Source organism: Anser anser (assembly GCF_964211835.1).
Source record: "Anser anser genome assembly, chromosome: 4".
Classification (NCBI taxonomy): domain Eukaryota; kingdom Metazoa; phylum Chordata; class Aves; order Anseriformes; family Anatidae; genus Anser; species Anser anser.
The window spans coordinates 39189643-39205552 of record NC_139724.1 but is presented as its reverse complement, the minus strand read 5'-3'; the positions used below and the strand labels follow the sequence as shown (position 1 = coordinate 39205552).

At 34.6% G+C, this 15910-nt stretch overlaps 1 protein-coding gene across 6 annotated transcripts in view; it reads right to left on the bottom strand.

Annotated features, from left to right (window-relative positions):
* LOC310898586 (uncharacterized protein) overlaps nucleotides 1-15910 on the bottom strand; it is a 301122-nt gene that overhangs the window by 22475 nt on the left and 262737 nt on the right. For 4 of the 6 annotated variants that reach the window (XR_014583474.1, XR_014583475.1, XR_014583476.1 and 1 more), the window contains one exon: nucleotides 3729-3791. The gene's annotated coding sequence lies outside the window, so the exon portion shown is untranslated. Of the gene's footprint in view, nucleotides 1-1375; nucleotides 2314-3728; nucleotides 3792-9536; nucleotides 10504-15910 lie in introns of those variants that run through there. The other 2 variants (XR_014583460.1, XR_014583461.1) reach the window with 2 other exon arrangements.

Here is a 15910-nt window from a genome sequence, read left to right as displayed (position 1 = left end):
ACTACAGCATGCACTGTCAGATAATGACTATTTACCTTTTTCTCCAACTTACATTTGTATGGATTCAACTGTTTTTCCTGATAAGTCTCTAAATCGATGTCATGTGAATGAATAGTTAATCTAATGGTTATTCTCTAATATAATCCAATGAAGAAAACAAAAACAGAACTATCCATGAAGATTTTTTCTTAAAGGGATTAAAAAAACACAAAGTCATGATATTTTACTGAATAACATAGTTGTTCTTCTGACATCTATTTTCTCTTTCTAATGCTATTGTTGATGCACTACCAAGTTTTATTTTCTTTTCCTTCTGGTTCAAGGGGTGAAAGAAACTCTGTTATGTGTCTTATCGGGTTATAAGAAACTCTGTTATGTATTATTCCAGACCAAGAACAAAGACAGCTATGCAAATTGTACTGTTTTAGAGAAGATAACCACCAACACCCACCTCCCACAGTCATTCTACTCCCAAATAAAAAGCCACCAGTCAGTGAGCTGCAACAGCTTCTCTCCACTGTAAAGCAAATGGTCTATAGAGCGTTTCTTTGAAAGAGAATTAAACAAATTACAGAGGAGAACCTTGCAAAACTATGTAATAGCACCACCTGGTGACTTCAGTCTTGAAGATATAGAAAAAATCTACATTTTCACCTGAACAGATACAAACTTCTCTTTTTCACGTGTTCATCCCAACAACTTTTGTTTTAACCAAAGCAGCTAATCTTCACATGTGTAACTTGATGCCAAATATAAACAAAAAGGTCAGAATATTGTAAAAATCAGAAAACAAGTGTTCAAAATAAAAGGCATGTGCTTGTCTCAAGGATCCTTCTATATGCATGTACCTAGGGACAACAAGACCTTTAGGAATAAAATGGATACTTATGCTTAATGCTATGACATTTTCCTCACTTGATCTTTGAAAGGAATTCAAGTGATTTATCTGACATAAATTAAGTGCACTAAACAGGAGATCAGTAAATAAAAGTATATCAAGGCAATCACCAAGCTTCCCTTTATTCCCTTGTGTTCCTTCAAATGCCTGAAAGGCTGGGATATGCCCTTGCAATGACTTAACTTGCAATCTGCATGTAGAATTTTAAAAAGGTTCAAATGAGAGGAAGACTTGATTTAGTGCACAAGAACTTGGCCTTATGTCTAAAGAAATGAGATGTTATAGGTTAAGTTCAGCAAGACAAGTAGCTTTAAAATGCCATTATTACTTATTTGTATTGCAGTAGCACCTTCGTAGACAAGCCAAAGACCAGGACAAATAGTACTAGGCTAGCACAAACCATTAGTAAGAAACAATCCTTGTCCAAATTACCTTATTAAGCAGGGCTTTCATAAATGTAAAATCCAGGCACGTATACTTCTCATTTGATATACAGTATCAAAATGTATTTGTAATACACTGTTTCTTTTATACATATATATAAATATAGAATTAGGTTTTACAAGACAATTTTGAAAATAAATTCATATAAGTAGTAAGAGGGAATTATTCACTACACAAGTTCTGTGATGTGCTGAGCAGAATTTCAGAATGACCTTGAACCTTAATTGCCAGAACATACAAAATACATCGGAAAGTACAGACAATGTTTGAAAGCACAGAGATGTATGAAAGTACAAAATGAAGTATGAAAATATCATCAAGACAACGTCAGGTTCAGACAATGACTGGTTCAGACAACAGATACATTTGTTTTTGTTTATATTAAGCAACAAGTATATAGGACAGAACATGCTTTCTGATTAGGAGAATTCAGAACTTCTTTTTTAACAAGACTTGATAGTTTTCAGAGGCAATTTTTTGGTCCAAGACAAATTCTCTCTTAAAAAAAAGTGTTGGGAAACAAACACACACACGGGATTAAAAAAATAAATAAAATTAAAATGGTCTGAGAGCAGCTATTCAATATTGCAAAGCAGTACAAAATGAGCATAGTAACAGGAATATTGAATCAAGAAACTATATTCAGATACTAGAAAATAATAAAATGATAGCAGTCTTCCACTGACTTTTCAAAAACTGATTTTACATATTAACTGAAAAAGCAGGGCTGTGATAACATACATTTCAGGTTTGCAGATAGGAAATACTTTCCCTGAAATACTTTTTCAAATTCCTAACTTTCTGGAATCTTGAACACCTTTTGTAGGGGTTGGAGAGGCCAAAGTCCGTTGGCTTGTGTGGTGTTTTGTTCTTTCTTTCATTTTACTGCTCTTTATTTTATTTTTATTTTAATTTTCAACCTTCATTTCTATTGCTTTTTTTTCCTTGTTTGTTTTTCACAGAACAGATAGCTTATGAAAATAGAGAAATTGCAGAAAAAAATATGAGAACAGAAAGGTTTTTATACCAAATTATCTTTTAGATGAATCTAAGCAACATTTTAGATACTGTAGAGTGTATTCTGTCTCCGCTGTATGTGCCTTACAGGAAGGATATGGGCTTCTTGTCAGCCCTGTGGCATTTTGGCCATCCTGACATGGATATCTTGAACACCAGGAGCTGCAATGTCACTCACTACACACCTGTGCTTCAGCTGCTGAATCCCACTATAACAAATAGCTGTAATTGACCTAAAGAACATTTTTACCCAAGCTCTTGTAAGCCATGTTTGCTCAGAGTGAACAGCAGTAGAAAAATGAGCATATCAGCTACAGCAGCCTGTCATGTTTCTATTAGTGGGAACAGATCATCATCTAGGTAGGCTGTCATTGCTCCAGTGAACTCAGTGAAACTTTGACGACAACATGTACCACTAAAAATCTGCCAGGGATGTCTACTGATTTATTATTTACTCTCTACAGAAATAAGAATTAGGAGAAAAAATAGCATGTGTGATTTGTGATTCTAACATTCAGAAAAAGTGAAAAAAAATTCCTTTTTTTTTTTTCTTCTATTTTTAGGCACAGTCTCTTTAAGACACACAGGAAAATTTCTCAGCCTGAAAACAACATTTGGGACACTATCACATGAACATTAACAGCAAGAAAGGAGGGTCGTATCAAGACCTTAACAATCTAGAACAACTCTTGTCAGAGTGGGGAAAATGAGGAGTATAATATGGCAACCCTGAAAATAGGGGAAACCTACAAAGCTTGCACTGTCAACTCTTTTCACAGACAAACGAGAGGTAGCATCATATTACGGATGCAATGCAATGCATGATGTAATCATGTAATTAATACTCACATATCACTTGTGAAAACAGAAGGGATAAACCACTGACAAAAACAGAATTAAGATCCCTGCTCACCACAAAATATGATGAAACATAGCATCCTCCACTGCTTAAGGCAGGGTTTATGAGCTTTGGCATACAGATATATTTGTTTTGGATCAGAACGTTTGATTATTTATTTATTTATTTTTGGAAATCTCCTTCTATTTTAGAAGATTTGGAAATCTCCTTCTATGCTAAACAATCGGCTAGTTTGGGAGTCGTCATATCTCTGAAGTTTCTGCTTCTGCAGATCAGTTAAAATATTTTAAAATATATAAAGTTATGAATAGCAACATAACAGTGTGACACCAGTATGACTAGATGAAAGAAAAGACAGCAACTGCTGGTCTTTCCTTTAATGAAACAACAAAAAGTTGCCAAGGACCAATTAACTGCCATGGACTACGGACCTATAGTTCCTGTGATAGTCAGACAGTCAACTTCTTCTTCTGAGGGACAAAAATATTCTATTAGAAAAATTGCACTTACCTTATTAAGTGGCTTTCACCCTGTTCCAAGGAGGGTACAGCTGATGCAAGTAGTATATCTTCCCTGTTGAAAAATTAAAAAAATAGTTATTTAAAAGATAATTTTGAGAGAGAGAGAGAGAGATTGTGTTGATTTAATTGAATGATATTGATGAAATCAGGAATTTAACCCTATTGGATTTTCTTGTCAGCTCCTATCTCTTCATGGGTGTCTCAGAGACAGGTATGTGGTCTCCCTGTGCTGTGGGGGCCTCAGTTCAGAATCTCTTCCTACTTTCTTGAAGATATTGGAAAGGGACAAACACTAATGGCAAGAGGAAAAAGTGTGTGAATGCTTTTTTTTTTTTTTTTTAAATTTACACTTGCAGGCAAATTCACATGTATTAAGTATTTGACATTAAGTATTTGGCATAAAACCAGAATTCATTCACATTTTAGCTCTTATTTATTTTCATCACATGAAAATATCGGGCAACCTAAGTAGAAAGGACTTTTTGTAAAAAAAGCTTCAAACTAAAAATCAAACAACAAACAGGAAATTAGAGTCACTTTCAAGGAAACATGCATTTCAAGTTCACAAACATTTGTTCACTGCAGAATATAACTTACTGCAAGTGATCTAAAGTGACTTGGGTCAAGATTTCTTTCTTTGCCGAAATGTGTTCTTTATGCTCAATACAATTTTGATTCTGATCTGTAACTGTACTTTCATTTGGGCTAAGCGATATTTTAATATTTTTTCTAAGTTCTTGAAAAAAAAAACAGAAGGCCATTATGTCGTCTTTACCTTCTGAGTACATCTTATTCTCTCTTATTTCCTATTTTCAGAAGAGTTGTGTTTGTTTTTTTTTTGTTTGCATTATGATTTATTTTTTTTTTACCAACTAAGAACATATATCAATTAGAACCTAAAAACTTTAACATTGCTCAGCTACATCACATAATATTTTCTATGTATTTGACGATGTATATTTTATCTTAAGACTATAATTTAGAAACATACAAACTCTTAAAGACTTTTAAATATTCCTTGCATCCCTATTTCACCCCAGACTATTTTTTCTCTCCACATTTAAGTAGTTGTTGATTTCTAGTGTCATCTCCCAAGGGAAAATCACCTTTGAATTTCAAGTTTTTTCATACACTGCCTCCCATTCCTCAACTCTCATTAACTTATTGAAATTTCTATCCATAAATATATCAACATTATCATTCACTGATAAGGCAAATTCTTAACTTGCTTTGGGATACTAAACATATCTATACATTTGAAACAGTCGCTAAGGATTTTTTTTTTTTTCCCCCCAGGTTTTAAAGGTTTTCTGTAATCACTTTTTGAGTTTTCTGTCTCATTTCAAAGCTGGGGATGCCAGATTAAGTATTCAGTAACTGTCTTACCTATAATGTACCTAATGTCTCCTATCTTCCATGTGACATGCTCGTGCTCCTAAAGCTTATGTTAGTTACAGCATCTATCATAAAATGTATATATTCATTGATTATATACACGCAAATAAAAATGTCATGCCCTCAATCTTTTCTATTTTATAAATGTCCTTATCACATTGAAATGGTTACTAAAGTTTAAGTTATATGACTGCGTTTGGTGATATTAACTGAGTTTGTATTTTCAAAGAATATATTTCAGTCTGTACATGTGTATTTTTGCTCTTTGTTCCATCAGTTTCAATGTCATGAACAAACATTACAAGTGATTTTTTTTTTTTTAATCTATCCTATGGATTAATGCGGAAGATGATAGATTTAATTGGGTTAGGAGTAAATTTTTGAGGGATCTATCTAGAAACACACTGATGGAGGAAGATTTCCTATTATAAAACCTATGAAAAACCTCTTAATGTAGGCATATTGATTTTCTATAATGTTGATTATTTTTTAATCAAAATATCATGCAAGAGTAACTCAAATAATTTGCAGAAGTCAATACCAACACCTTTACATCTGTTCACTTACAATCTCATCAAAAATATAAACAAATAAATCAAACAGAAATCACCCCTCCAAGCAGTGATGGATATTAATCACACTAATTTGCCTTTATTTATTACATCTTAAAAGAGTATTTCCATAAGGCAACCCCACAATTCAAGCTAATTGTTCAATCTTTATCATGTTGATCAGGTTTAAGCTTTTCTAGTGTATACTAGCACAACAGTGTTTTTGCTCAGTCCTCTGGCATTTTCCTTAGTATTCCAAGCTTTGATAAAAATCTAAATCATGTTCAATGGTTTTAAGCCACTTGGAAGAAGTTTATCAAATCCCAAGATTTAAAAGAGTAACCATTACATTTCTGAAACTCCTTTCAAGTTACTAATAGAATATAACGTATACACATCTTGGATTTCAAATCTACAACCATTTGCAAGTAGCCTTATATATGAAGAAAGCGCCAGTAATTTAATGAAATTCATTCTTCATATGAATCAGCCTACAATATGTTTATTGCAGATATCTTACGTGGTTTTTCTCCTTCCATCTTATTTCTGTCCTCCAACTTTGCAACTATTTATTCTTGTACTGTTTTCTTTTACTTTCTTTGATGTGGGAAATACTGAATTCCACATTGTGAGAGTTCAGCGTATATTTTTTAATATCTAAGTAGTTTTTGCTTGGCATAAAATTTTTTTGTTGTTGTTATGTATATATTATATATAGTGGGTATATACTGTTATATATTCCATAATAATATTTTATTCCATATTTTTGTCATATATTTTTGATATATCTGCAAAGGAGAAAAATGCATACTTTTATGTAATAACAAGTAATGCAAATTCTAGCAGAAGTTGAAAGAAGTCCAAAATGAATTTTAAGAACATTCAAACAAACAAGAAAACCATATGTTTTTTAATACCTCATTTCCATTTTGCATACATTTATACTCCCTGATTCAAGCTGAGATTGGAAATAAAAATGTTGAAATACCACAACAAAGCTTATGTTTGTAGCTGTTCTAGCATGACCTGGAACAGTAGGTACCATGATCCTGGGAGAGAGCCTATTCTCTTTAAAATAATTCAAGCCACTTCTCAAAATTTATTAAGGTCATAAAGTTCAATTAGATGTATTTCTATTTTTCTGAGTATTTGCCTGAAGCAAATCTTTCCAAGCACACAGAATCACAAAAACATCAAGGTTGGAAGGGACCTCTGAAGATCATGTAGTCCAACCCCCCTGCTGAGCAGGATCACCTAGAGCACATTGTGCAGGACAGCATCCAGGCAGGTTTTGAATATCTCCAGAGAAGGAGACTCCACAGTCTCTCTGGGCAACCTGATCCAATGCTCTGTCACCCTTACAGTAAAGATGTGCCCACTCATATTCAGCCAGAATTTCCTGTGCTTCAGTTTGTGCCCATTGCCTCTTGTCCTGATCTCAGAGGTCTCTTCCAACCTAGACGATTCTGTGTGATTCTTTGTGTGATTCTGTGTCCTGTCGCTGGGCATCTTTCCTAGATCTAGAGGCCTCCTTCACAGAATCAGAGAATTGTAGGGGTTGGAAGGGACCTCGAAAGATCATCGGGTCCAACCCCCCTGCCAAAACAGGTTCTTTAGAGCAGGCTGCCCAGGTAGGCATCCAGACAGGCCTTGAATATCTCCAGAGAAGGAGACTCCACAACCTCCCTGGGCAGCCTGTTCCAGTGCTTCGTCACCCTCATCGTGAAGAAGTTCTTTCTCATGTTCTTTCTCCTTGCCCCAGGGCAATAGGAAAGAAGTGCACAGGTGGACAAAGATACTAGGAACATTTCTTCTTCTGGTGCCTCAATCCTCACTCACTCAAAAGGGGACATTCTCACCTGCAGCTCAGACTGGCCACTCCTCAAGAGCTAGAGCAGTTATGGAGTGTAATTAATATTTCTTCCATTCTTTAGTAACAGGCACTACCCCATCAATTATTTGGAGCTTTAAATATCCAATTAAATCAACTACATTCTAGCAATAAACTAGAAACTAACCAAGGAAAAAAATTATACATATATATATATATATATCTCTACAACCAGTACAGAATGAAACATCCCCAGCTACTGCCATAACTATTTTGATAATATCTTCAATGACAGTTTTATCCCCTTTTTTATATGCAATATTACTAAAACTGGATCTGTACAGCACAGATACAAGAGCAGATGCTAGCCTGGAAATAGACTGCTTCTCAAAACTCAGCCCAAGTGGAAGTTGCTCTAAATCTGGTAATATCTACTCTAATCTTGTCATTTCACACTATCTGAGCCAGCTTAAATTAGCTCATGACAGTGGAGAAAACTACATTCTTGTTACATTCTAATGATTATTCACGCCAAGATTATACTCATTTGGGCGTCTCCACTGACCACAAGTTTTAATCGCATGGAATCTTGTTAACACCTATTCCAGCATCAGCTGTTTTCCCTGAAAGCATGACAAGTATGCCAGAAGTAGGCAGCATGCTTGGAGCAATCTAAGGAGAACAGTTAAGATACAGGTACCCTTGAAGGTTAAACTGAGAATGATCAGGAGGAAAGACTAGAAAAAAATGAGTAGAAAGTTAGCATAAGTGACTTTAAGGTCAGCGTATGTTTTTCCTAGTAGCTGAAAACTTCCTGCTGAATATCTTCCCAATTTCACTAAAAATATTCTATTTTTCTAGGAGCTGGGAGAATTGCCTGGGAGGGGAATAGTAGAGAGGAGGTCATCTCTCAGATTATTTCCTTTGATATGTCTAAGACTTTTTCTAAATGGAGAAGTTATTGAGAAATATGACAAGGCGAGATTTTGGATTCCATTAAGTATTCCTCACTACCTTCCTACATAAATGGTTTTAAATCACACATGGTTAAAATCAGATGTGCACAGTATGTGCCCAGTTTGGCTCAGAGACATGTTCGGAGCACTTCCAAACGGAAAGGGAGAATGGATCAGACTTTTCCCTGTGGAAAAGTTTTTACACTCTGCAAAAATTACCTGAACGTCAAAAGCCAAAAATACTACTTATGTGAAAGAAGAAGCATTCACCAAAAAGAAAAAAGCTAGTAATGAGCAGTTATTTTGAGCATATTTACTCACTGGGTCAAATCCCAGTGTTATAAAAGTTCCATAAAACTAGTATCTAGCAAAACAGATAAAATTGCCAAGCTTTCAGCATACACCTAAATTAATACCTTTACCATAACAGACAAGGTTGTTCAATAAAACTAAAGTACTTGATAAAATAAACAGAATAGAAGCAGTATGAAAATATATGGTGTAGAAATATAAATACACAGCATCACAAGCTGAATATACCCATCCAGTAAAGTCTGAGCTTGGAAGATACTGGAAAGCAAGAATAAGACAGCAGAGTATTCAGAGCACTACCTACCAGATGAAAGCAAAATAAACTTGTTTTGGGGACATCTCTAAATTAATGAAGTGAGCTTTTGTAGTTTACCTAAAAATAAATAACTAGTTTCTTTCCCCAAACCATCTGCCATTTAATCAGATTCTGTGGTCATCACACATAGATTCCATAAAATCAAAGTACAGATGGTGGTTTATTACAAAATAACATAGGAGGCTTAGAATAGATGATACATTTGGTCATTTTTGCACACAAACTCACTGATTAAGTATGAAAAATGCAAGCATTTGTTTATCTTGGAAAAACTGCTGTTACTTATCAAGCATGACCAATTATGTATTTCTAAACTGTTATCCATATAATTAAGAAAAACAGCCATCTGTAAAGTCAGAACAGTTTGCATCTTTTTATGTTTTTTTTTTTTTTGGGGGGGGGGCGGTTGGTTTGAACATTTCTCCTAACCCTCCCACCTCCTCCCACCCCAATCCACATATAAATGTAATTTCTTTAATCTGATTAAATCATAAAACAAAACAGTAACAGGAAAAACACAGAATACTGATTGTAACAAGTCTATTGAAATTTCCTTAATTTTTCCTTTCTTTTTTTTTTCCTCCCCTTTCCTCAGGCAGATGTCAGCTAGTAATAAGGAAAGAAAATTCTTACAAGTATTTATATTTTTCACTTTTTATTGCATTTCAGAGATGCATAAGACCTAGATTATAACAAGGAAAAAATGAAAGCTGTTCTCATTGCACACAGTTGCTTGACCGACTGAATTTCAAAATTGAGAGAAAAAAAATTAATTTCTAGACTCTGTATCTTTAAGGCAAAGCTTAACCATAGAAATATAGCAAGCAAGGCTAACTGCAGTTTAAGTTGATGTAACAGGTATCTGTAAGATGAGGGGAGGTAAATCAATAGAAACACATTTAGACCTTTTAAACTCAAAATTAAAAATTAGCTGTGGGAAAGGGATGCTCTCTGTAGGCAGTTTCACTGACCCAGAAATTTTCTTTTGAAACTCAGAAAAATATCGGACTGAACACTTGACTACTACTATTAGCCAGCTCATATCTGAAGAAGTAATACGTGTTGGTATGAGACAAAAACTGAAACCAATTCTAAATGCTCCAACACCTCCCCTGTATAACCAGAGCTTTTTCACTTGCATTCTTTTTGAGTCACTTCACAGGACAATTTTGATTACAAACAGAAGTCACTAAAAAGAATCTCCATAACTCTAGAAGGATTTAGCAAGTCCACATTATAATCACAAAAATGGAATTCATGTTAGAAAGGATCTCCAAAGGCCATTTAAGTCATCTCTTTTGCTCCCAGGTTGCTCAAGACCATAACTACTCAAGTTCTGAATATCTCCAAGGATGGACATTCAACAGCTTGTTGAGCCACATGTTCCTGTGTTTGACAGGAGTCTTGGGGAAAAAAATAAAAATAATACAAAAATGAGAATACAAACACAGAAACAACAAACACCCTTTATGTCTTCTTCAAAACCTTTATTACAGATTATGTTCATTGTGCACCTCTGAGAAGGGTTTGGCTTCATCTTCTTGTTTTTTCTACAGCTACCTGATAGGACTGTGTGGAAATCAGCTCTTGGACCCTATCTTCCCCAGGCTGAACAAACCAAATTCCTGCAGATTCTCCTCATAGCACAACTTCTTCCATGTCCTTTATAACCAAGTCACTTATCACATTGAGCAACTAATATACATTTTCCTTCACCTTTCTCTTAGTACTAAACAGAAGCATTTAGTGTCACCCTCCATTCGTAGTTTCAAGACTAGCAGAACTTTGATTTTCCTAGCTCCATTCTTGCATGTCCAGACAGTTACCTCTTGGGTAACCCCTCCCTTCTTTCACCTTCCATGTACTTCCTTATTGTGTTGAAGCTCTATCTCCTGTTTCCCTGAACATTTATGATCTAAAATATAAAATTATTTTTACCACATTGTTGAGATACTTTCATTTTCTGAACAGTCAAATCTTAGCAAGATAGAATAGTCCCATTTAGCATGTTTAGATGTTGCAGAAGGTCTACAGTTACGACTAGAAAAGTAATATCTGTGGACATACATATTACTGAGTAACAAAGATCCTTACTATTGATATCTAGGTTTGGAAGACAGTGACTAATTGTAACCCGATTTACCTGGATCCTAAAGAGCCACCAGCTGAGAAGCAAAGTATCTCCAAGTAGAACTATCCCAACTACAATGTGCAGCTTAGTAACTTTGAGACAGTTTCTGAGACGGGTGTTTTATTTTTGTACTTAACATCCCACTCACTCTTCTTTAGCCTTAAAATAATCACATAAAATTATAACCAATGTCTTTCATATGTTCTGTTCACTGTTGCCACACAAGGTCTTACCCCCAAACATGCATCTCTTACCTGCAAATTTTCTGAACCAGATGTTATTTGGAGCAAGTTAACTTATTCATTTCCAGAGAAATGATGAATGTTTCAGGAGCCATCACATTTTTAATGCCATGGCAGAGATACATGCTAATTGTTCAGCCAATTGACATACAACTAATGTACAATTTACATAAAAGAAATGTACATTCATTATTATAATGCCTTTCAAGTGTTGCATTGTTACTGTAACATGCAGAGGTGGAAGTTTGGTGCTGCTTTTGTATCCCTTTGTAGGAGGGAAGCATCCAGGTCCTTCACTATAGCAAGCCTAGAAACAGTACAGAATAATTCCCATTTTTTTAGTCTTAATTCTCACTTCTTTACTCTTAAACATAAATGCTCAGATTCTGTTTATTTACGTGTGTGTGTGTTTGTTTGTTTTGGTTTTAAACCCAAATTTTACCCCTGGGAGTCATTAGATTGTAAATTCCCTTCTAGAATTAGGTTCAATGTCATATCTTTAATGTCGTCTGCCCGTTTCTGGGATCAGTGTTTTGAACTTTGCGTTGATAGCAGCCTCCAGCTGAGAAACTATCTGCTCAGTCTGGCAGGATGGGTACAGAAAAGAAAGCGCACATTTAAAACTAAAAATGAAATGCAGAATTTTCTTGTGAACAGAATTTATCATGTAGTTGAAGAAGCAAATTTACTCTGTGGCTTCTAACTTTTGTATAGTCCCCAGCCTTCTGTCTGACAGAATAGACAGCTAAATCTCCCTGCAGAGCTGGCTACAATCTGAATATGTCAAAAAGACAACCAGGGACCATTTAAACATTTCATTTTCCTTTAAACATCATTACACTCAAATGTACAAAGAGGCATCTGTCTGTTATTCCTTTCAACATCACTACAGGCCTTAGACTCATGTTTCAAGAACTGTGCTGTCTCCCCTGAGGACTATTACAGGTTTCAAAACCTATAAAGGAAGTCCTAAGTTGGGAAAACAATATTTATTTTAACAAAAAAGAGCTTTTTTCTCCAACGTTTTAGACTATATGCATGAAAGGCTATATACACAAATATTTTGTTGACATCATAATTATTACAATTTTATTTTATTGTTATTCTGTAAACCATACCTCTTTCTCTAGGAGTTTCAGACTTGCATATTCATGTAGACATTTATTGTGCTCCACAGTAAACTACAAAATTTTCCAAAGACAATACTGGTATTGTTTGCAATTAATGATTCAATAGATTATAAATCAAGTGTAATCACTTATTTAAAAGAGAGTTTCAAATTAAAAGCAGTTTCCAATGTCACTATGCTGATGGACTACACAGCAGTTGCAGCTTGTAATATATACTGACATATAGTTCTAACTGAAAGCCTGTGGGGATCCATGAAAAATTGCAAGGGTTTTCACTTAAACTATAATTCTACTGGACAGCAAGGTCAGATATTGTGCTTCAAAGGCAGAATTAAAGAATAGGAAAATAATTCAAATGCATTTAGAAGGACATGAAATATAAATATTTTCTCTTTTTAATACTAGCATATATGAGGAATACAGTAATTATATTGAAAAAGAAAAAGACAAAAATGGTTTCACCTTATGTCCAAATCTCTCTGATGTGTTGTTGTCTGATGCTTGCAATATTGCCACAACAATGCATGTAGGTGTGTTTCTTTGATTATGAATTTCACTGAAGTCTCTGTAGTTCTACTGTATTATATTTACCAAAATTAAGATTATAGATTTCATAGTGATAAAGTGTTCATCACTTTCCACTTTGCCATATCAATTCTGTAAATAAAAACAGTTTTTTAATTAGCTTCCTACCATGTACTTCTATATATTCTTGTACTGATTGTCACCTATGCCATTCATTTTAAGTCAGGTCTTAGTCCCCATCTGAGGATTTCACACAACTTTGAAGTCAGAGGAGATCTGAACCACTGGCATACATAGCTATGGTCAGATTAAAATATTAGAGGACAAAGGAAAAAATGCATTAAATTTACTAATATCATCATGAATAACATTAAAATTATTAACCATACATGTTAAAAAACAGAACAGGAACTCTGAAGTTCAGGAAATAGAAGACCAATAGAGTGTAGGGTACCCAGACATGGCACAAAGGGAAGAGGAGACCAGAAACACAGAAGATCTAGAAAAATAGTTACAGTCCTTACATAATGTCATTTCATATCTGCAAGTAGTGTAGAAGCCCCTGGCAAACTACAGCTCTTGTGGCTGATCTTCATAAGGGGTCACAATTTACAACTTTTACCGTTTATAGACCTTGTTAACTGAATTGAAACCATTGATTTAAGGATTTCAACCCCTCTTAACGGTAGCTTCATAGGCCTCCAAACCAGCCCCCCATGATAGCCATTCTGAGTTACTTTCAACTTACTTTTTAACAAATATAGTGAGTTACATGCAAAAACTCTGTTGAAAGATCATTAAGCCTGCAAAGTCAAGCACTGAAAAATGAAGAAATGCTAGAATTAACACTGACTGTGCATTTTTAATTCCCTGTACCCCCATGTGTATACATTTTGATACAATTTTTAATTACTTAATTACATTTTGTGTAGGACAGACAGTGCTCCAGGGATGAATTAGGGCTGCATAGTGAATGAGCCTGTCATCTGTGGGACTTTTGCCTTAGCTGATATAAAAATTGGATGGTGGCAACTGAATATGCATTCAGTCATTCACTAGTAGCACAGGTTTGATGAGTAATTTAGTATTCAGCCAGGTTAACTCCCATGATGTTGGTCACTATACCGATACTGAGAATAAAGCAGTGAGTAATATCTCACTGCATTCTCACTTTCTTAATAAGAAAGATGTAATAAAATGAGATTAACAAATGGATTAAGATGGAAAGATAATAAATGGATTGTAGACAGACATTAAGCAACAAGAAGCAATAAGGAGGAGATACTTTTAGTATTTGTTTATATGCAGAAAGTCATGGTGGTTTTTTTTTTGTTGTTGTTGATATTGACTGGTTTTTGTTTTTACCTGTGAGAAAATAAAGGTGCATTTTGCTAGTAATATTTTGTTCCAGTTTGCCATAAGTGTTGGGAAGTCAGTGGGTTATGGGGGGAGGAGGGAGAAGAGAAGGTGTTAAATAGACTATTTTAAGGGCTTTTTTTTTTTTTTTCTGAAAAACAAGTCTGCACCTTAGCAGATGAGAATAGCAATACATAACTCAAATGGTAAATTCCAATTATTATAACTTCTATTTTGAAATCAGAATCTTAACCTCTGCAAAGGTTCAGGTGAAACATTTACCCGCTGAATTAATCTTGACATTATGGGAGATCCTCAAAAAATTTCAGTATAAAACAATGTCTACTTCATTTTGCAAAAATGACTGAAAGTCTGGCAATAGGATTGTAATACTTTCCTATTTTAAAAGCCAGTAACTGCCAATGTGACAGAACTTTCCATATGAAGGTGGAAGCCAAAATAAAAAGAACTAATTTCAGTTTCCCAGACTGCCAACCAAAGACATATTTAAAGCAGGAAATAATTTATGTCATATTAATTTTTGAGTAATAAGCAGCTGCGACACTGCAGGATGTCCCAGACTACTTCTGCAGCTCTTTCTAAATAATAAGAAAAATGTAACAAGTTGTTCTGAGAGATATGGCAGTAGCTATCTCAACTCCCTAACACTCCCTTCTTTACCCCATCAAGGTGGTGTGCAACAAGAAGGAACAGTAGAGCTGGAAGTTGCAAGGTGGATTTCATGGGTAGTGTAGAAGGAAAAAAAAAAAGACAACAAAAACAGTTATTGCAGGACTAGATACCTAATTTCCTATTTTTAGCATAGTACAAGATGACAAGTTAAATTTGCACCACATAAAAATGAGTAAAAAGATGTATGTTTGATACTATCATGATATTTAGACAACTGAGATGTATGTAGAATACTATAAGATGATTTGAACTGTCATATTCCTCGCAGGAATAACTTTCAGCAAATAGTGAGCTATTCCTTGGACAACTTCCTTTTCTCACAATTTTCTCACATTACATGTCAGTATAATTTCCTAATAGTTTTAAACATGATTCTTCTTCTTAGAAGAATCAAAGATCTTTATCACTAGCACTTTTTTTTTTTTTTTTTAAACAAGAATTATCTCCTCTTTAAAGGTTACAGTATTCTGAGATTCTGGAAAAATGAGTCATGTGAGTATTGATCTCTTAGTTTTTCACAAAACCTATGGTGGAATGTTCTCAAGTAAATTAGACTCTCTGAGGAAAGTTCTTTAGGGTCAATTATCTGAAATGGGGCCAAGCCTGTGAAATGCAAGCTTCTGTGGCAAAACTAATATTTGGCAGAGGTTATGAGGAGGCTAAGGATCATTTTGGTTTTCTATCAAGGGAAAAAAGGTTAATGGGATATATTTTGTACAATGTATGAAGTGCT